The following is a 23,133-nucleotide window of genomic DNA, read 5'->3' as shown; positions in this document are numbered from 1 at the left end:
CTTCAACTGCGTCCCTTAAATTGTGTATATATTGTCTCATGTCAGCCTTTTTACTTGAGAAGTTAGGCAAAAATCCTTCTAGAAAGTTATCACAAATCAGAGAAGTCAAAGTCTTAACACGATATAAACTTCTTGTTTCAAGTTCAGAATGGTTTTCCGTTTCATCCATTTTAAGTCTTTTGCCCAGATTGTCTATATTAATCTCATATACGCATAGCAAGACCGAATTAATTATTCTTGTAAGTTCGGTTATTAATGATCGGAAATCCACGAGTTTCAGTTTCTCAGCAAAAATATTAAAAAAGGCGATCGTGTAATGAGGACAGAAACGACGCCTGAGAAACCTTCGAAGAGTCGTCAAACAATAAATTACACACTTCACAAGGTTTTCGTTTTTCCATATTCTTTGAGGATATTTTTCTATTGTGAAAAGAAATGCTGTTTTCATGTGAAATGTGCTCAGTCGGTCGCCAACTAAAGGGTCAAGGAACTGCTTCCGTAGCATTTTCGTAAGCATGTATGTCTTCATCTGTACAATGTCGAGGTCTAACATCAGTAAACGTTCTATAGTAGTTGTAGACATTCTCCATTGACGAGATGCGTAGATTTCTGTATGACGTACATCTAAATAAATAATTCGTCTTTTTGAATCATAATGAGATACATGTCCAATATTACCCGGATACATTAAGAATATTCCACACTTTCTTGCCTTGGACGCTGTTTCGTCTTTTGGCCAGTGGCCAGGTTTTGGTCTTCTAAACAACACTTGACAGTCAGGAGGGAGCGTTCGGCATTGTATGGAATAACTAAAGTCGATCATATCTAAAACTTTTATTGCAGGCCCATGCTGTTTCCATTCACTAAATGGACAAATTACACCAGAAAAGCTATACTCAAAGAAAAACTTGCTTGACAGCAATACACGACCTTCTTCGTCAAGTTGTTTTTCGGGCCAATCCTGTCTGGAACTGTTGAAATAATTTGCGCTACACGCATTATTAGCGGGAACTCTTACGTTGACTTCATATTGAATAACAGACTGTAGACAAACACATTGTGGAAACGAAAAGGAATTCTTTATTAAAAGGTATGAAAAAGGTTGCAAGGATTGACTCTTAGACAAATCAATATATGCTGAGATATGGCAGAGATAAAGAAGGAAATCGTAGTCCGATTTCATGCCAAGGGTTGTTGATCCCTCAATTTGGCTGCCAACGAAATGTACGTGTGCTTTAACAGCATCGTTTCGCCATAGCATATTAGTGACAACCTCAAGCATACAGTTGACATACCTTCTAAAGTTAACAAGTTCTTCTGTCACGCCTATATCCTCCATCACCTTGGACAACAGTATAGACAATTGGTCTTTGTTGTCCGTTCCCATCTTGTTGGAGAAGAAAAATCCCCTTGGTAGAATTAAAAGATGGGTTTGTATGTTCCATCTGATGTTTCCGCTTTGCCACTTTCGCTTTCCATTGTAATTTCATTGAGGAGTAAAGTTGTAATTTCACTTGTGAGTTTAACTCGTTTAATTTTCCTTGTTAACCAAAAACATCAACGGTATCTAAATTGTGTATAAACCGACTTGGCTAGCGTCGTTTGGTTTGTGTGCTTTTTATGTAGTGAAATGTTGTACATTCATCCCCGTATGTCTGTGGTAAACCAATCTCTTGCACGTCGTTTTTACTGAAGAAATGTATCTTAAACACTGCAAACGGTCCGATATGGCACTAAACGGGCTATTCAGTGGTATTTGGAGTCTCTGACAGACGTCGATTTTTATCGCTCACTTAATTAATTATCGTGCTGAACGAAGACAAAAATAACGCCGGTCTCACTCTCTGATTAAATATCATCAAAGCCACCGGCTTAACGTATGCAATTCAATGTCAATGCCGATGTCCAACATGTAAGCACCGATTGGGACTATTTCTTCCCATATTCACTTTACGCCCACCTTCGATCCACGGCATATAACCTTTAACACTGCGTAATGTACCGTACGAGGAACAAAGTAGTACCCAGCCTTTACGCACTATTAAAGGGACCTTTTCACAGATTTTGGCATGTTTTGAAGTTTGTTATCAAATGCTTTATATTGATAAATGTAAAATTTGGATCTAAAAAGCTCCAGTAAACAATCAAGAATAAAATTGAAAAAAAAAGATAAAAAGGTAGCCCTCAGCAGGGCGCGCACCACTGACCCCTGGAGTCCTGGTGTAAAAAATCTGTAACCTAGACCACTCGGCCATCATTCTTGATACAATGACAGATGTATTTTATACTTTATAAAAGCAATCCACGTAGTTTCACAAAATATAACGACAACAACCAGAACACTCCAAATTATTAATTCGTTTCGCGTTGCAATGCTTTATAATTTTATGGTTTTAAAATCGTCAAAAGATGCATATAATGGCTATTTTGAAGCATGCTTAATGTTCAGTATCTTTGTTTCCTCACAAATATCATAACTAAAACGAAAATTTGCGAATCTGAAACAATTTTTTTCAATTTTGTCAAATTACCCAAACTTGAAAGGCTCCTTTAAGATGTTGAATTCCGAGCTTCCGGTTTCCGCACAACCAGACTCCATTGGTGAAAATAATGACGCACAGCAAAACTTACAGAACAACAGCCAAAATACATTTATACTTTCTATATTTCACATTCGACTCAATAGCATGAAAATCCCAATTTCGTAATAGTTACATTCGATCGAGCTATTTTAAAACGGCTAACTGTTTGGAAATTTTTGGAGAAAAATGTACATTTTAAAGCAAACCCGACCGCCATTCAGAAGTTCAGCAGCCTCAAATCACAAATCGACCGATTAATGGGTTTTACCATCGCTCATATCGGACGAGCTATTAAATTATTTGAAAATACGTACTACAGCGGCGCATAATTATCCACTAAAATATGATAAAATTAATCCCACTATGTGAAGCGCTATTCAATTGAACAAAGATGCTTACGCAAACACAAAGTTTTCATTGATATTTATTTTGCTTGTATAGTGTGTACTGGCTTCTCTTAAAACCTAGTCGCAAGTGTCTTCAAGTGCATGGTTTCACTTATGTTAAATGCTCATAATTTAACAGGCATGCAATTTAAAATATTCAATGACTGTTTGCTTGCTTATCCAAGTAATATGCATGTATACTGCGTCGCAATGTTAAATATCCAATCTTTATTTGCTTGCTCATCCAAGTAATATTCATACATGTGGTCTAATTCAAAAGAAATGCACAAATCATCTGACGGTGAGTACATAAATTTTACATTTCATCATCGAGCTAGAAAATATGGATATTAAAATTGTCCATCGTTCGATATACATTTACATTAACCCATCTTTAATAAGTAATTAAGCAAATAAGTTTTTGATATTATCTTACAGAACATTTAATAATTATGCGAAATTTTTAACATATTGATATTAGTAAGAAATTAAGAAAATAAGTAATACTAAAAGATCTATTAATAATCGTTACGTCACACCTCCAACATTCTTCAAAGTTTACGAGCGGACAAAACGGATGCACACATCAGGATCCATTGATCAACATCAAGACACGTATGTTAGTCTCCTTGTTCCTAATGTTATTAACAAGTTGTGAGCGGACTCCATACGTGTTTTAGCGCGGGAACGCGGTGATACAAATCTTCACTATCGCTATCTTCATGTAGCTAAACATCATAGAGGCAAAATAACTAATTTAATGAAACATCCGCACAGGCTAATCAGGGACTACAATATACGCACTTCAATTATATGGTTACTTCTTTTATACAACGAATTCTTTTATCCGCCTGTTGAAAATATTATCCTTTGTGATTTGAGATGTAGGCATTGAATCTTAAATGGTCTGAACGGCTTAATGCTGAACATTGGTCTTATGTTTTCATTAAAATTACTGGAAAAAAAAGGCACGGTATCTGAGTTCATTAATTCTCACCTCAAGCATTTACGTATTGTGTAGAGCTGTTAGAAAACGATAATGAATTGAGACACGTGTATTATTGGTTTACTGTTAACATTTTCTCTGAACGTAGATTGTGATGATTAGGACGTGTGAATTGCGATGTTGAACATGTTATGTGTGAGATTCGGGGCAGTAGATGTTGATTTCTATGCGTCTGCACATATATGTCGTGTTGTTCAACTTGTATAGATGCATTTACATAATAATTGAGATATGCATTTGGGCTATAAGTCTGCAATTTCCCTTGTTTATAAAGTAATAAAATTTTGCTTTTTCAGTATCGGTACATTTCGTTGACTTCGCAAGAACATGAATATGCAAAAAAACATGCATGTATTAAGTTGCTTCTTTATAAAAGGTTGAAATCGAGGAATTTTAAGTAGAATATACTGTATGCTTTATAAACCGAACAATGGCCTCGTTTTAAAATTGCGACTTCGTCTGTTATTAAGAAGAGTGTATAATAAACTTGTCGTACTATCATGCGGGTTCTATGTTAAATGGTGGCATTACTTATATCTAAGTGGAATGTTCAATACACTATCATACTGATACACGGCTCCGTTACTGCGAATCAAAGTAGGTTAATCCTAATGAGGTTCATCGTATCACTTTGGTTCATACTATCGGACATATTTCAAAACTGGGACGATCTCTAAACCTTTGTCCTCGCAAGGTTGCCTACTGATAAACGGGTGTGCGAACATGGCAATTCGTAAGCGCTAAAACTCTTATTAAATCAGTAGAACAAATGTGCTTAGTATGAGTAAGTGCAAAGACCAAGAAGTGTATTCTAGGTATTTGTTAAATGAAAAATCTGTTCCTAACTGTATGCGGACATCATTTGAGAAGTTAAAAACAGTGTGTAAGGGCCATGGATAGGGCAAGTACTGGGCTAAATCTGAAACAATACGAAATCGAGTTGAAATATTTTATATAAAACTATATTTACACATACAGACGATGCATAATTTATAGAACAATTTATATGAATCAATTAATATAAATAAGACGCTATTAAATTTATAAGGTGATTGTCATGGAATGAATGTCTAATGCGCTTTTAATAGATGATTGAATAAAAACAATGAATGTCATTTCATTTAAACACTTTTGACTGAATGAAGAACACTACTCGACCATCCTGTGCCCCAGACAGGTCATGCCTGGATATGATGATATGTTTGTATTAATATTTTGTGTCTAATTTGGCTGAAGATATTCTATATTCATCTCGACATCTCGGCCGGTAAGCTCAGTTGATAATGCACTGGATGGAAAATCCGGTGTATAAATTGATAATGAAAATATGTAAATGGTTATTTCAACTTCAAATCTCCTTATACACCATATTACCAAACACAATGATGACTGTGGTACTGGAATAAGTAGGTGCAGCGAGGCACTATACATTCTCCCGCTTCGGCGATCTTTTTTACTTTTCGACGGTCCGTCTTCGTTTTTTTACCTATCGTTATCATCCCTCTGATATTTCCTTAGATTCATGTTTGTGTTTAAATGTTTTTGTGATTTCCCTGAAAGATAGAAAAATATTTTTATTGTGTATACAATGTTAAAAATGAAAAAAAAGGATATTATTTTTAAGTTCATGTGATTTTTTGAAATATCTTAGCAAGAGGTAAAATGTTCTTGAAAGGTCAGACATTGATCAAAAATCAACTTTCTGTTATATGAGAAAGGAAAATGATTCTATCATAGTTTGTTGTGAAAGAATTAAAAGCGTGAAGAATTTTTGATACACCTACCCGAACGTTTATAATTCACGTCAAATAACAATAACATAAAATTATTGCATCAATTAGTTATTTATTGTTTATAGAAATGAAAGAATGTTGTCAATTTTTTAAAACAAGATAAAATGTTATATTTGATTAAAAAAAGAACAGCATTGACAATTCAGTTTTATCCACTCAACCTCTCATTGCCTGTCATTGCAATCACATTAGTTAATAGAAGGTAAATACCCTTTACATGGCTTACTTTATATGTTTTAGATGATGTTATATACATTTGTCCTGCTGATGTCTTTGAAAATGCAGTTAGCATGCTGAAGATGTTTAACCCACTATTGTCCATCTGCTGGCTGAACTCTAAGTTTTGGAAATATATTTTCTTATGATATTGATACAATTAAGACTGAACCTGTTGGAGGTGGTAAAGTTCCACACAAGTTGTTAAAAGAGTATACTCTATTGTTAATACTTACCATAAATAGTTAAGTGAAATGATGTTTCAGGGCGTATTTGCAAGTGTTGGGATTCAGAGCAGATATAAATGGAAAGACTTTGTTCAACATGTTGAGCTCTGCAAATGATTGCGCTGACTTTTGCTCCATGTTATAACAATCATCTAGTTGGTTGCATTTATAATTAAAAAAAGCAATCATCAAGCACTTACATATGTTACTGTTTGAAAGGCAAATCTACATTGAAAGATATGAAACGTTGTTGTTTCTTCAACTTTATACAACAATTTTTATATTGTATTACCTGATTTGATATATTCACCTTTATAGATTATGACTTAGTGTGTTTTAAATGAAGAACAAAAAATTCGTACATAATTAATGCTTTATATATTGAAAAACATATATCTAGACATACCAATTGGCAAACTAAAGTACTACACGTTTTTACTTGTAATTCAAGATAACCAATACTAAGCAAGAATTATATATGTATATCATTGCCTTTTAAACTTCACAATTGCTTTAATTTTCAAAGGATACTTATTTAAATTATGATAACGATGGCTTTAATAACTTAAAAATATACTAATAATCAAGATTTTAAGTGAAAATAAAGTACTTATTTATGATAATTCGGTAAATGTTCGAACCGAAACAATGTATGTCTGATCATTCTTTCATGGAACATGGAACGTTTGAACGTGTTATTCCCAGCTTCTTCCCAACAAACCACAACTCCCAAGTGGATTTATCAATTTTCTTCAATAAACGCACTTTCAAATATTATCCTAAAATAGTTAACATTGACAATTTTGCTTGATCCCAGAATCTCACATCTCGTCAAAACTCATTAGTCATATGACGAGGCAAGCATACCATTTACAGAGGATTGCAATCGACACATGATATCTTGCGCGATTTTTGCTCGATAGCATACCGAACGTCCCTTTGAAATTTCCCGCTTCGCTTTAAATGTTGTGTGTGTGGTCCTTAGGTTTGAACGACATATGCGCGTTGTAAGGTCGCTTGTCGTTTGAAATGGTGTATAGTGCGTCGCTTTGAATGTGACATGTCGCCCTTTGAAGTCAACACACGATCTTCACAGCAATGCACCACGACGAGCTACATTTTACAACGACAATCGATCATTATAGAAGACATTCAATGTTCAAATACCGTTTATGGCAAATATAAGCGCGAAAATGCGACAATCAAATGTTCGAATACATGGTTGAAATGTTAGATAAAACCAGGCTTCGTTCCTTATACCATTAACAGACATAATAAACGATTTTTATACAGCACACATATACAGGTACCAAAACATTCGGATAGTTAATATTACGCTTATCTTGAATAAATACGCTCTGTTGCAACGCGTTATGATTGTAGTTGACATATTTGTACGTTGTAATAAATGGTATTAATTATAATAGCCGGGTGGACTTAAATGACATAAATGCAGACCGACATACTATAAACTTTTATTGTAGATCGCAATATATCGCAAAAGTACTTGACATTCGACCGCGATCACACAGATTAGGATATACACATCAAACATATTTGCCGCGCTTTCTACGATACGCTACGATCTGATACGATGATTCCGATTAAAAATGTATCGCAGATGATTGTGTTAGTCGTATACATTTAGGAACCTTCCAAATCTTGTCAACACTTAACACTATCAACACGAAAGACTTCTCTGTCGGATAACTCCTGCTCAGCTATGATAATATGAGCCGCGTTCTGAGAAAACTGGGCTTAATGCATGTGCGTAAAGTGTCATCCCTGATTAGCCTGTGCGGGCAGCCTGTGCAGTCCGCACAGGCTAATCAGGGACGACACTTTCGCCTAAACTTGATTTTAGGTAAGGAGGGACTTCCTTGAAACTAAAAATACCATAAAAGCGGAAAGTGTCGTCCCTGATTAGCCTGTGTGGACTGCACAGGCTAATCTGGGACGACACTGTACGCACATGCATTTTGCCCAATTTTCGCAGAACAAGACACATATAATCATAATTATTTCCGATGAAGAGAACTATTTCCGTTTGTGGCGCGAATCGTAATTGTGTGAACGAAGTAACATAAGGGATTAAAAATTAAATCATTTACGGGTTTTGAAGCAATGTAATAGCTGCTTAGTGCAATCAATGCATATCATATCATATCCGTTTATTGCTATGCGATTAACACTTTCTTCCGCTCTCCACTTGAAGGATATTGAAAGGAGAATGGGATAATTAATAAGTAAAAAGTCGAATCACAAAGTATATATATAAAGGATACGCTAACAATGGATACAGATAGAACATGAAAGAGCACTTCTTTATGTCTCCCATGTATACATAAATATACCATTGGGAACATATAATAAATTTATTTTGTTTTCTGGTGCAAGTGTTGAACAGTTACACGGGAAAGTCATAGAAGCATTCGAATAAATGTATCAATTAGATTGACTTGTGTGTGTGATTGTGTAGCAATTGAGGTAACATGAAGAGCATACACAGATTAACAAAAAGTACATTCGGGCTAATATAATACTTAGAATAATAATAATAATAATAATAATCATTTATTCCAATGTTTAAGAATTGATGGACATCATTAAAGGACATATCCATCTTTAAATCAAGTCGATCTGATAATCTTACACATCATAGAAATAGTCATAGTCATTTTTTACAATTTACATTAAAAAGTCAATATAATGATATAAATGTTTTTCGATATCATTACATTTAGCGAATATAAAAACATTAAAAGTAGGTTGTACGCAAAACAATGATCATGTATTTGTTTTTGCACATGCACTTAAACCACTATCGCAAAAAATGTACTATATTTCAAAGTGCAGTCGTGTGCAAAGTTTTGGGAACAAACATTAATATATCTGCATAACAAATACATCACACAAGTATCGACGCAATAAATAACATAATAATTGCAACCGTGTCTTATTACTGTTTGATAATCTTTAGATACATATTGCATACATCTAGTGGTAATAGTTTATATTTTTAACGATTGCCTCAATATCGGACTCGAGTAAAACACATGGTTACGCCTCAGCTTCATGTCTGCTATTGAGGATGGAGTCATGATTTCATACAATGGCACATGCCTTTTTATTACGTTTCCTATAGGTCGATACCGTGCGTTTTTATTACGTTTCCTATAGGTCGATACCGTGCGTTTTTATTACGTTTCCTATAGGTCGATACCGTGCCTTTTTATTACGTTTCCTATAGGTCGATACCGTGCCTTTTTATTACGTTTCCTATAGGTCGATACCGTGCGTTTTCAAAATAAGATCATGTCATTTAAAAGTGTTTTCAGTACCTATTATTTCGTGTGACATAATTTTAGCATATACTTGCGTGCCTTCATAGCGGCCAGTTTCTACAAGAAGTAAGTGCTGTCGTGCAGATATGATTGAAGGTCATTTAGAAAAATCATGATCAGGAATGGGGATGAACTTTGTGCACGTCTAACACCCATGTCTGATTTAAGCTCTTGGAGCATGCGCCATTTATGGATATGCATGATTTTATATTCCTGTACATATTTACCAGTACCCGAACAATTTCCACTCAGTTTTAAACCAAGTGTTTTGTACAGGATATGAGCTCTCCTCACTTTATCGAATGCCTGTGAAAAATCGACGAAGGCGCATACACGTTTTTTTTTGCGTTTTATTAAGTATTACACACATTACACAATTTATTAATACATTGAAATTGAGAAATATGGTCTGTACAAGAGTAACCCGTACAGAAGCCAGCTTGATTTGCCTCTACACAATGACTAGTAATTTCACTTAATAGAGTAAAACTTTTCTAGGTCATACCCTTTCTAATTCTTCTTAATGTATACGGACAACAATTGCGAATATTTGTCTACACGCTATGTGGTATATTCCGTCAGCATAATTACTATTTGCACAAAAGATATGTGTTACTCTATTCACGCTATGTAAAATACTTTCGCTATCTATAGATGTCAATTATTCACGGTATCATGCGGAGTCATTTAGTTAGGTACTGCATTTTCAACTTTACCGCCAAATGACTTCCGCATTAGCTTACAAAATTTTAACTCGATAGAATTTATGTTACCTGTTAATATTCGCGATTGTTTTCGCGATAACCACTTTTCAAACTAAAATCGCAATACCATAGTAATATAACGATATCTTGCAATTGTAAATATTACACGCAAATGTGCCATATAATACCGCATTTGTTTTCGAGGTCTTCCACAGTATCGAAATATCGCGATAGTTTTCGTGATAATTATCTACTAGTATATAACACAGTAATATTTATGTAACCACTTGCTGTTACGGTATGCTTAATTAAAATCCTGGCATCAGTTTGGCACATTAAGACCAGAAAATAATTGAGAAAGAAAAATTTAGCCAATACTAACACGATTCAAGATAAATTACTTTATAGCTAAGTGGTTAACGTGATCAATATCGCGATACGTACGTGGTTATCTTATAAAGGTTCTTTGCCACCGTATTTAACAAGTCATTTATACTTCATGTATCCATTGCAGGTAACGGTTATATAAACACTCTACGCACATGCACCTGAGTGCTCTCGATAAATTAATCATTTGCGAAACATGTTCTTCAAGATAAATATGTCAGCTACCAACCCATAACGAGTGAAAAATGTTTATCGTCACGTTCTTAACGCAGTGCACTATTGCAAAACATGTATTCGTAGTTGAATTAACAATAAAATGGATAGAAAAAATGAAGTTATTGTGGATTGGAAACATATATTTGAAGTAAAATAAACGCGTGTGAGATTTACAATGGAGGAAAATTTGGAAGAATTATCCTTTAAAATATCCGACGTTATGGAAGACATTGGCATTACGACAGAACTGATACAGTTAAGGCGATATAGTTGTTTAATGCAAGACTTAATGTCTGCATTTACTTGGAACTTTGGTTACTACGACAAGGTGTATGTTGGTAGTCAAATCGAGGGCTCTACAACGCTAGATATGAAGTCAGACTATGACACAATTATGCGTACAAGAGTAAGGAATGCGTGTTTACATTATATTGATATTTCAGATTCGCGGTTTAATTATCTTATGATTAGAAATGAAACATCGTCACCACATTTTTGCAGTCTACAGTTCGTTATGACAAAGAAAATATAAGAACACTGGCCAATCCCGTTGCATGACTGGCATTTATCTGAATATGAAAAGTTTGAAGTAGACGACACAATGATTATAGATGATCAAGGCCGAATATTAACTAAAAACATAATATATACTAAAAACATAATATATAGAGAATATATATACTCAATGAATAACAATAAAGAAGATATTTTAGAATATCACGGACCAGCTTTTCGCGCTCACGAGGCTTAGGTTGTTTGGGCGATTTACTGTGCATCTCTGCCGACGGAGTGTCAAGTATTGTTTACAAGACCAAAGCCAGGTCACTGGCCAAAAAAATAAACACTGATGATGGCTCAAGAAAGCGGAGTGTTTTGTGTGTTCCCCGGAAATATATGCCATATATTTAAATTTGATGCTGGAAATCGACTGGCTATCATGGATGTACAATACGCAACTGATTATGTGTCTGTTCAGTGGAGATTGTCAACGAACATTATGGAACGATTGCTCATGTTTGATCTCAATTCAATACAGATGAAGATATACGTATTATGCAAAATAATGATTAAGGAATTCCTATCTCCTATGGTAGGCGACAGAATGAGTACGTTTCATTTGAAGACGGCATTTTGGTTCACCGTGGAACAATTTCCAGAACACATTTGGAGAAAGAACAATATTGTACAGTGTGTGAAACACTGTCTTAACACTCTTCAAAGGTTTATGAAACGACGGTTTTGCCCACATTACACAATTGCAAACGTTAAATTATTTGCTGACAAAGTTTCAATATTTGATATTAGAGTTGAAATACGCAATTTAACTGATATGATATAACCGATTTAGCATGTGTCAGGAAAATGAAAATGGACAACGTAGGGGCGAGATTGTCAGGAGCAAGATCTTCGGTGGGCAGAATAATAACCTCAGAGCAGAAACACGTTCAATAGTCATAACTTGTTTGCTGCGAGTAGCGAGAGATGCCCTGCAAGGAAATGTACATTTTTATGTGCTTAAAATTAAGTCTCAAGATATCAAAACATATCTGGAGACTATTGCGTCAAACATAGCATACGGCCTTAAAAATGTAAATAAACATAGCGTAGAAATTGAATATTTATATCAAAACATTTTAAACACTATTGCGTCAATTGAAGCATCCGAATGCATCGCATGTGGAAAAACAATCACGGAAGATATACTGAATAAATACTCTATTTCATTCAGATCCGGTCAAATATCCAACTACTTAAAGTACGCATCAATGTTGGTTTGTTCTCAACAACTTGAACTCGCAGAAAATGTACTAACAAAGAGATTGAGGAAATGATTACACCCGACATGTGCGAATGGTTATCAAGTTGGGCATTAAAAGACGAATTATCTAACGGTATGACGGATCCAGCCCAGATCTTCAATAAATACATAAAAAAGATCATCAACTGTGTTGAATTTACAAGTAACGAACTGAAGTGTGTACCAATACATCTTGTATATGAAATGTTCAAGACAATGAAAGCAAATGACAATGCTAAATTCTATGCTGCTTTCGTTTCGACGAACCGTATCATTGCTAATGCAGTTCCATTCCTTTATTATCTCAAATACTTGTCGTCAACAAACAACTCGAGAAAGAAAGAGGCAATTGAAAAAATCGTTCAATACATGGAAACCCTGTCCAAACATCTTGATAGTAACGATCATAGACATTTCGATACCACTTTAAACATGTTTGGACATATATTCGAATGTGAAAACTCCGTACAGGAGGCATTCTCTTATTATTATACATCCGTAAAAAATGGTACCACAGAACAATTCAGCTTACTGGCATTTATTCCGCCTGATCGGAAAATGTTTGTACGAAAACATTTTATGAAAGAGAACAATACGTTTTCATCATACCAAGTAAACGCAACATATAATACACGCCGATGTTTTACAAAGTACGTTTAATGTCCACAATATATATATTGTATTTAATACAAACGTTACAATTTGACGATGCGATGGCGCAATGATTGTTTAACCCTTTTCTACTAAATTTTCAGAAGTTAAGTAGCATTTTTAGCTAATCTATTGTTTGAAAAAAAATAGGAGCTATTGTCATCCCCTTGGCGTCGGCGTCGGCGTCCGGTTAAGTTTTGCGTTTAGGTCCACTTTTCTCAGAAAGTATCAATGCTATTGCATTCAAACTTGGTACACTTACTTACTATCATGAGGGGACTGGGCAGGCAAAGTAAGATAACTCTGGCGTGCATTTTGACAGAATTATGTGCCCTTTTTATACTTAGAAAATTGAAAATTTTGGATAAGTTTTGCGTTTAGGTCCATTTTTCTCAGAAAGTATCAATGCTATTGCATTCAAACTTGGTACACTTACTTACTATCATAAGGGGACTGGGAAGACAAAGTTAGATAACTCTGGCGTGCATTTTGACGGAATTATGTGCCCTTTTTATACTTAGAAAATTGAAATTTTTTGTTAAGTTTTGTGTTTAGGTCCATTTTATTCCTTAAGTATCAAAGCTATTGCTTTCATACTTGCAACACTTACTAACTATCATAAGGGGACTGTGCAGGCAAAGTAATGTAATTCTGACTGGCATTTTGACAGAATTATGTGCCCTTTTTATACTTACAAAATTGAAAATTTGGTTAAGTTTTGTGTTTAGTTCCACTTTAATCCTACAATATCAAAGCTATTGCTTTCATACTTGCAACACTTAATAAATATCATAAGGGGACTGTGCAGGCAAAGTTATGTAACTCTGACTGGCATTTGGACGGAATTATGGGCCCTTTATACTTAGAAAATTGAAATTTTTTGTTAAGTTTTGTGTTTAGGTCCATTTTATTCCTTAAGTATCAAAGCTATTGCTTTCATACTTGCAACACTTACTAACTATCATAAGGGGACTGTGCAGGCAAAGTAATGTAACTCTGACTGGCATTTTGACAGAATTATGTGCCCTTTTTATACTTACAAAATTGAAAATTTGGTTAAGTTTTGTGTTTAGTTCCACTTTAATCCTACAGTATCAAAGCTATTGCTTTCATGCTTGCAACACTTAATAAATATCATAAGGGGACTGTGCAGGCAAAGTTATGTAACTCTGACTGGCATTTGGACGGAATTATGGGCCCTTTATACTTAGAAAATTAAAAATTTGGTTAAGTTTTGTGTTTTGGTCCACTTTACCCATAAAGTATCATAGATATTGCTTTCATACTTGGAACACTCGTAAACTATCATAAGGGTACAGTAAAAGGACAAGTTGCATAACTCTGGTTGTCATTTTTACGGAATTATGGCCTTTTTTGACTTAGTAACTTTGAATATATGGTTAAATTTTGTGTTTCGATCCACTTTACTTCTTAAGTATCAAGGCTATTGCTTTCAAACTTCAAATACTTTCATGCTATCATGAGGTTACTGTACCTGGCAAGTTGAATTTTACCTTGACCTTTGAATGACCTTGACTCTCAAGGTCAAATTATTAAATTTTGCTAAAATTTCCATAACTTCTTTATTTATGATTAGATTTGATTGATACTTTGACAAAACTACTCTTACCTGACATACCACAATAGACTCCACCCAAACCATCCCCCGTGCCCTCCTAATGTAAGGTCGCGGTGGTGTAGTGGATGAGGTGTCCGTCTAGCGATCGGGAGTTTGTGGGTTCGCTCCCTACTCGGGTAGCGTTCTCATTATATCCTCCATAGACACCAAGTACTGGTTCTTCCCAGGAAACGGACTCGACAATGTCCATATCTGCCTATAATAGGCATTCCAGTAATAGTCAGCAACATACTGTACGAAGTAGAAGTAGAACAAGAAGTACCCATATATAAAATGTATCCTGCGCGTCATTGGTACTTGGTGACTCTAATAATGTCTGCTTGATTTATACATTATACAACTCGCAGATCAGTTTTTCTATTTTCTGGAAAATTATCTATGCGCAAGTGTTTATTTAAACAAACGAGGGCGCCATACTTTGTTTATATTCATTCACTACTTACACAAATGTATTACTCCTTTACTTCACTACTTTTTTATGCACTGAATGAAATCAAAATACTATAATGTAGTTGAAAGGTAGCGAATAATCGTTCCTGTTAATAGCATAGACGCCACGTGATCGCCGAGCCTTTTAGCATATACAGCCCATAATAAAAAATGAAAGGCCTTACAGTTAATTGTCAGTTTAACGAAATATCCAAATTATGGCGGTAAAGAGTTAGCTAGGTAATTATATATAACAAATCATGCGTTTTTACTCAATTCTGTTAAAAACACAAAATTATCAGAATGTATATTACATGATTGCTTGACAACAAAATAAAAGGAAAAGGGTATGTCATCTGTTATTTTTCCTAATACAATTAAAAAGATGAAATGCGCAAACACACAGATACTGTATATGAACAAGTATTAACTACATGACGTGCAGTGAGGTATATATGACTTTCAAACATGAAATATGCATTTGCTTGCTTCATCCATCTTTTTAAGCTAGAACTAAAATCCTTTTTTATGTAAATGGGAGATATCCAATATTAATTGCATCCTTAAATACTGAAAAGGAATTTGCATACATACAAAAGTTAAACAAGCATATCTAGGCGTTCAACGTCCTATGATGATTTCTTATTTATGATGTAGTCGTATGGCGTTGGTAATGTTTAGTTTGAATATTCAAATTATAATAAATTTAGTTAAAGGGAATACTAAAAACTAAACAAAAGCAATATGAAAATAAATGCATCCTTAAATATGTTCACTGTTTTGTTTGTTTGTCTACATTAATTTGTATGACTGCGTGGTCGCTGTAGTGAACGTTCAATATTATGTTAATTTGTAAAGGTAGTCGTAAGAAAGATAATAACTATAGTATAGAGCTCACAGTTTGTTTTTATTTCATCACATTGTTAGTCTCAAGACCAACCAATAAAAAGTTGTTGTGTTTTACATTAAATTTAATCATTAAAGTTAATTATAATTAATTGAAAATTATGATTATGAAATAATATGTTCTATATGCCATACATTTAAAGAACCCACCATGTCCACTTAATATTTTTTAATGGAAATAATGATCTATATAAGTAAAATATAGGTATGTACATAACTGTTCGTGGATATTAAGGAAACGGTATTTCATTGCTTTGTTTATCGATCAATACGATTTGCAGTTGGTAGAGCGCTAGACTACCCATTCCAGGATCGAGGACTCGACTTAGGAAGAATATTGCTATTGCCTGCGCGATGGCGTATACCGGGAGTTGCTCACGGGATCTAGTCGCCAATACAAGGACAAGCTCTTCATCGTCTCTACAGGCTCCTGGTGGGCGAGTTGGAAACGGCCATTGCAGTGGAAAATAGCTCTTTTGAAGCAAACGTGTCTTTCAAACATTGAATCAGTTCCACGTTTGAAGTGGTGACAGCATAGAAATCGGTCGTCTCACCCATGCAATGTTCACATTCCTCGTCAGTCCAATTACGCAACCTCGCATTAGAGCGCTAATACTTGGCCCGGAAGACAAACCAGTTGCTGCAGCCGTCGAACTGCATGCTCTCAGACAGACCAGTAAACCGATCGTCACATCGGCTCTTACTGGTGTCCCAATAGAAATAGGTGTACTTGCCAAGCCTATATGGTGGTGCGCCCTAGACCCACTATTAGAAAAACATTATTCGCTCTCATCTTCGATACTGACATTGCTGCAAAGCTTTGTTGCATCGCTAACTTTAAATTTGTCAGAGAAATCTCAAAGGCGCCTGCGTCATCTGACGCCTAACAATTGCCTGCAAGGTTTCTGCGACGAGATTACATTAAGTCTCCCGCAGTTGAACGATAAACCACACCGAATTAACGCAAATACATAACAACCCGTTTTCCAAAAAAAAAAATATAGAAAAAAAAAGAAACAAAACACTAAGTAACATTTCTCGCCGTTTACTATCTGATTCTGGTACATAAAATATCGAAACTCATCAACGATGACAAGTTGGCAGCCAAACCTCGAGACCATATGCCCTGAAAAAAGCACACACAATCTGTACATGATACCCATTTGATGAAACCGTTGTGGTGTTTCTCGATCAGTTACTTGTCAGGCAATTGTAACAAGCTTTGGCTGCAAATCGTATTCGAAAGCATTCTTCAATCAAATCGTCTCAATATCACTTGCAATCACGTCTTCTTTTTAAGTGCAAGGTATCAGAATGCGCTTCTCTGCTTGACTGGTTTACGGCCTGCCAGAACCGGTGCCAACTCAGACTGTACAAACGTAGACCTAGCAACACAATTTCAACGACGTTCTCCATAACTGTATAATTCAGACATAATCTAGAATGATTTTAGTTAATTCTTTCGACGCAACTACCTCATTGATCGTGTATATATTTGATTCACTTTATCAATCAACAGAAACACTAGAAATGTGTATTGTTGATTGCAAGTTTGAATTTCACCACATTTATGTCCTTGATTGTGTAACTGGCTGCACTTACCGTTCAACTGTATTACGTTCTCATTACACAACGGCATTTTTATAACATTGCTTTTAAACAAGGAAATATGAGGTCAACAAACAATTATAGCCTTCTCCAGTTTCCTTGAAGATGAAATTTAATATATACAAATAATGATAAGGACTATTTTGTTTGGACAGTGATTGAATGTTAGTTAATTAAAGGGATCTTTTCACGGTTTGATAAATTGACAAAATTAAAAAAAAAGTTGTTTCAGATTCGCAAATTTTCGGTTTATTTATGATATTTGTAAGGAAACAGTATTACTGAACATTTGCCATGGTCTAATATAGTCATTATATGCATCTTTTTCAAAACCTAAAAATTATAAAGCGTTGCAACGCGAAACGATTTAATAATTTGGAGAGCTCTAATCGTTTAAATTTGTGAAACTACGAAGTTTGCTTATATAACGTATAAAATACGCATGTTATGTATGCTTGGCAGGATATCTCAGTTGGATAATGCGTTTTTACTTCAGGATTCCGGGGGTCGCTGGTTTGAGCCCTGCTGCGGGCTACGTTTTTTTCCTTTTTTAAATTTTATTTTTGACTTTTTACTGGAGCTTTTAAATTTTAATGTTTACATTTATCAATATAAAGTATTTAATGACAAACTTCAAAACATGCCAAAATCTGTGAAAAGGCCCCTTTAAGAAGCACTGCACACAACCTATAACTATAACCTAAATATGTTATGCAAATTATTTTAACGACACAGGGAATTTATAATACATTGTTCGGACCTGAATCGTATAGTCTCGCTTTAAAGGGAGATTATACGATTTTTATATGGGTTAAATTGTAATATATGGATAACAATATGTTACAATAACACAAAATAGGCAAGAAAAATTATACGTGGAAGACGAATTTCATAAAATGCAGCAAAGACAAATTAGCGCCCCGAGCCGATTGTGACAAAGATTTTTCGTACACATTTTCCAACAATAACCGAAGCATTCGTCTTTTTATTAGGATCGGAGTTAGTGTTCGTGTGTCGTATGAATAGATATTGTTGCGGGAAATTAAAACGATCAGGAAAACTAAATTTAGATTCACATCGTACATGCATGATATACATGCTGGCGAATTCGACTGATTTCAGAATTAAATATCTTGCTTAGTTCGCATTTTTCGACACATGTTCTTCTTAACTTTTATTTTAATTCATATTGAAATTTATGTATAATACGTTTTTTTTACACATTTTATATAAATGCATAAATATTTGACAAAATCGTATAATCTCCTTTTAAACTTATCCCCAAAAATCTCTAAGTAAGCTTACCAAATATTCGCAGTCTTTACTAAATATAGTATGCAAAAGCAACGAATGTCAGATCCTATATCCAAGCAAACATGATTTTATATTTATTTCGTTACTCGGAATATATTTAATGTCGGCTCTGGTTTCTCTACAATAATGACATTTTAGTTTTTCGGTCATGTTCTTGATTCGGTTTGATCGCCGCGCAGCATTCTAATTAAAAAAAATGTTGTTCTTGTGGTAGCAAATATTCAATATAATGGATTGGAAGAGTCCCAAGACTGATATAAGAAACCACAATATAATATTGAACTCCGGAAACTTATCAGTAGAGAAATTATTTTGCTTATCAGCAACCTCTATAAAAAAAAAACACTAACTGTTTATATAAAATGATCAACAATCAGATAACCACATTGAATAGGTCAATGCAACGCATTAGTGGTTTAAACAGGATTTAGAGCAAGCGGAAAATGTTCACCAGAAACCCAACGCGTGTCTTCAACGATTTAATCACATTTACATATGGTGACAGAACATTACACCAGTAACGCCAAAACGTGACTTGTAAATCGAATACTTAACACATAATTTAAAAGCAAGATATATAAAACAATCGGTAACCAAAAGCGAAAAACGTCTCACAGTACTATAACTTCAATCAAATATTGACCGATGTATTCTGGGAGTTTAGAGGTTGCCTGTAATTGCGATTGAAGAAGTGGCAAGGCATGCACGTGTAGCGTGCAGCTCTGGACCCGACTTTCCAATTGCACAATCTGGTATTGAGCTACGCTGGCTGCATTTGACATAAGACCCATGCTTGCATGATGCTACTCGAATGTTCACCAACTCCTTTTTATAATGTACGTTATGAGTACTATTTTGATGTTAAATGTTGTGTTTGGCCATTATTATTATAAGTTACTGATCCCTTGCCTAAACTAGATGAGAAGCGAATATCAATAAAACTTTCTCTTGATAATGATTATGGAGTTTCATTTTTTCTATTTTCTTTAGAACGAAACAATAACCGACAGGCAATTCGGAAATGAAGACCACTTCTACTGTTACTGCAACTGCTACTGCTACAATATGATTTTCTTCGTCAAGTTCTTCTACTGCTGTTACTAAGCTACTTATTTACTTTAGTGCTATTATCATTACTATCATCACGACGACAACAAATATAACAATAGTATAACAATACAATAGCATGAATAATTAAATCCATAAGTACGCGTGTGGCTTAAGTGCTGAGTTTCAACGAGAGAAATCAAAATTGTAACAACCACATTATTTCTGCATAATATAACAATTAAAGCAATATGCAAGGTCAGTATCGCGTCGAATTAAATCATACAAATATAATCCCGAGGTCGCGGTTTTGTTTTCTTTTGACGTAGACACGTAATCTTTCCGTCTATGAAAATTGAAACCGTAATCCATTAACGTTTCCATGACGATAATAGCAGTAGTTTAACAAATTACTTTATGGAAATAATAATATTTGTGTAGCTCAATATCATCACGATGAAAGTATGTAGAACAGTAAAAATAGATATAACATACTGAGCTAGTTAACTACTGGATTATGTTTAATTATGTTTTTTTTTTAAATATAAAATAAGCGTAAAATCTGCACCCGTTCCTATATTTAAGTAACAACATATACATGTACTCTTTTTTTTAAAATATAGTTACGAGAAACCATGTTAAAGAAAAAATGTATCGTATTATTATGTGATTTGTTGGCTGGACATCCCGATACTCCAATTTAATATACTCCATAATTAGTCCATAATTGATCTTTGATGAATCGAACGGATACACGAGGACAAAGTAAACATGTTTTTTTTTCATTTTCCATTATAATATATCCTGCGAATGGTTAAATCTCAAAGTTTGAAGAATCAATAATATTTGTTATTTTAGGAACATATTATATAATTTTAAAACAATCGTACAAACTCACTTAAAAGCGTAAATAGTGATGGCATGTATTTGTTGTATCACGAGTTAAAACGTGTTTGCAATTATAATAGTTTGTCAGCAATTAACTGATTGTCAAAGACCAAAGTCAACATGTGATATAATATATAGCTGCAAGATAGCTAGGCTTTAGCTTTCCCGTCTCCGATACATCAGTTGGGTTCATGAGCTTAAATAGTGTACAATGGGGCCGTGCTCTTGGAAAAAGGGGTTGAATTCATGTGCGTAAAGTGTCGTCCCAGATAAGCCTGTGCAGTCCGCACAGGCTAATCAGGGTCGACACTGGTCGAAACTTTCCGCCTAATCTAGATGTTTGCTAAGAAGATACTTTCTTGAAACGAAAAATATAAGACAAGCGGAAAGTGTAGTCCCTGATAAGCCTGTGCGGACTACACTGGCTAATCTGGGGCGGCACTTTACGCTCACGCATTAAACCCCTTTTTCACAGAACACGACCCAATTAATATACTATCAATACAAACATATTATAGAAAAAGCACTTTAAGGACTAGCAGTTATTTTAATGATGCTATGTTTGTTATTTAAATATATTTTTAACCAGGGTGTCTGTCATTTGAACGGTCGATGAACGGAACATTGCGTTACACAGTTTTAATTAGCAAGAAGGTTATTTGAACGTCTTTAACAAGCAGATCATATCAAAGGTGCAAACAAACGAGTCGTACACTGACAATTTATTAATTTAAATTTCACATTTAAAAACAAATATTTGTTATACATACTCAATGGAGTAAAGGGATACGTATTTTTATTATTCACTAAAATAGAATGAAAGTGTAGTATTTAAGATATTGCAAAACCAATTGAATAGCTGGGCATCAACACAAATATCAGAATACGTATCGAGACTTGAAATGCGACACTTCGTAAGACAGTCAACAGATAACAATGTCTTCTCTTGTATCATGTGTCTGTAGCCATCTAGTATGCCATGGTGGGCAGCGAACACGTTCTTTTAAATATTAGCGATATTTTCATACATATTTAAATGAACTGTCTGTAGCGAATCATGTTTGCAAACCAGGGATTTACTGTACGTGTTGGATTGATATATTTAACAGGTAAGAGGTGAACATGAGTCGTCTGATTTTGACAAAAGAGGCTGAAGATGAAGAAGTCATGACATGGGCCATGCTCTATGAAAAAGGGGATTAATGCATGTAATATTTATTTTTATGATATTTTTAGATTAAATAAAGTCTCTTCTTTGAAAACATTCAATTTAGGCGGAAAGTGTCGTCCCTTATTAGCCTGTGCGGACTACACAAGCTTATCTAGGACAACACTTTACGCACATGCATTAAGCCATAGTTTTACAGAGAACGGCTCTTATATTATTGTTTAAAGGGAAACTACTTTTTTATTTCAGGTAATTGTTATAGACAAAATTTGACTTGCCTGATCTAAAATACATGATTTATTGAATGGCAATTGTTTAGAAAATAACACATTATCAAACGGTTAACTTTTTATTAGTAAATGGTATTTGTTGCTTATTACTCCTATATATCTGAGGCCGACATACGCCGATCTCATATTGGTAAGTGCTGTTTTTTATGTAGCATCGGTCTGATAAAAATTAATGTCTGCAGCATTAAAAGCTGTTAATTCAAATTAACCACTAAATATTCACTTAAAACTAATTCAATCAACGCAGACAGCAACTTACTTGTAACATTCAATCCTTATTTTGAAACCAATGCACTGTTTAACATGTATGTACTGCCCGACAAATTGCCATGCATAATGTTCACACTATGAAACTAGCATATTGATTGCTTCACGTGCTGTTTTGTCTGCATTAAGGATTAATAACTTCGTTAAATACATTTTGCTGCAAAATATTGATTTTTACAAAAACACGTTAATTTATGTATATTTACCTTACTTTAGGGCATCGGCACTAACTGTTTAGCTGTATGTTGTGTAGAAACGCCCGTAATA

Source organism: Dreissena polymorpha, chromosome 3 (assembly GCF_020536995.1).
Source record: "Dreissena polymorpha isolate Duluth1 chromosome 3, UMN_Dpol_1.0, whole genome shotgun sequence".
Taxonomy (NCBI): Eukaryota; Metazoa; Mollusca; class Bivalvia; order Myida; family Dreissenidae; genus Dreissena; species Dreissena polymorpha.
Note: the sequence above shows the minus strand (reverse complement) of the source record.